Source organism: Triticum aestivum, chromosome 2D (assembly GCF_018294505.1).
Source record: "Triticum aestivum cultivar Chinese Spring chromosome 2D, IWGSC CS RefSeq v2.1, whole genome shotgun sequence".
Taxonomy (NCBI): Eukaryota; Viridiplantae; Streptophyta; class Magnoliopsida; order Poales; family Poaceae; genus Triticum; species Triticum aestivum.
This window is the reverse complement of record NC_057799.1, coordinates 253,096,072-253,097,430: the sequence shown is the minus strand read 5'-3', so window position 1 is coordinate 253,097,430 and position 1,359 is coordinate 253,096,072.

The window sequence follows — 1,359 nt, the reverse complement described above, 5'->3', positions numbered from 1 at the left end:
ACACCTCTGGCACCTTATCCGCCTTATTGTGGCGTGCCTGAAAGAGAGAAACAATGAAAATTAGTAACTAAAGGGCTCAAGCTAGCATGATGAATGAATTGCATGAATCATGAAGCAAACCACATACCCAGTTGCGCCCGAACTAATATAAGTTGGAGCTGCCTTGATGGTGTGGCACACCTTCCATTTGGGCACGTTTGTCCTTGGCCTGGTTGTGGAGGGCTAGCCATTCTTGTGAGCACCACTCATCGACCAACACCTCCCAACAATCCATCCGATCCGCACACCATCTCGGAGGCGCCTAAGTTAGCAAATAGAAACTTGAGCGCTACGGCTAAGAATTACTAAATGAAGGAACTTAAGTAGAAGGCCTTAAGAATTACCTTCATGTACTGCTCCTTACTCAGGAACTTATCGCGGCACGCCGGCTTGGTCTTCTTGATACCACGCAAGGCGTAGTAGTCTCGAACAGCCTGCACCCGAGCCTCGTGCCGTAAGTTCTGGAGTAGGCGCTTGCAGACGTTCTGGATAACATTTGCGCACTCCTCCTCGTATCCCTCCTCACACCTGTAGAATGTCTGCAATCAAATGAGACAATATTGATTAGTACAATTAATAACTAGCTAGTTGAAGATTTTGAAATGTGTAAAGGAGAAATTACCCAGAACGTCCTGATCACCATATCTGCCCTTGTGTCGCACACGACACCGTCGATAATGACATCCGGCGGGGCCGGGGCAGCCACGTAGTGCTCCCAGCTCAACCCAAGCTCTGGAAGCCGACCCTCACCAGGCAACGTGACAAACCCCTGGAAGTTTTGCCGGCAAAGAACTCCAAGGACGGAGTTGGGCCGGCGGACACTATGATGGTGGTCCCAACCCCTGCAGCATGACAAGGCCAACGCATTAGTTATTTGAAGAAACGTGAATGCAGAAGGTACAAAAATATTAAATGCACTTACGTACCTCTCCCCATTAGGGAAGATCAAGCACCTCTGCTCGCGGGTCGCCGGCACGGACGGGAGCCGTGTAGCACCACGCTGGTAGACGGTGCCACCCTCCTCCTCAAGATCAGTCGGCTCCCCGCCATCATCAGCATGGCCACTCGGCTCCTCGGGCTGATCCGGCCAGGTACCCCATCCGGACGTGTGCTCCTCCGGGGTCTCGTGGGCCGAACTCTCGTGGGCCGAAGGCCAGTCGACCCGAGGCTCGTGGGCCCAAGACCCGTGGACTGGAGGCTCGTGGACCGGAGTCCGTGTAGCCTCCTCCTCGGACGAGTCCACCCTAGCAGTCACGTGCTCGGGTGAAACAGCTGGGGGTGGCGGCGAGGAAGGCTCCCTAGCAGTCACCCTACCTCCTC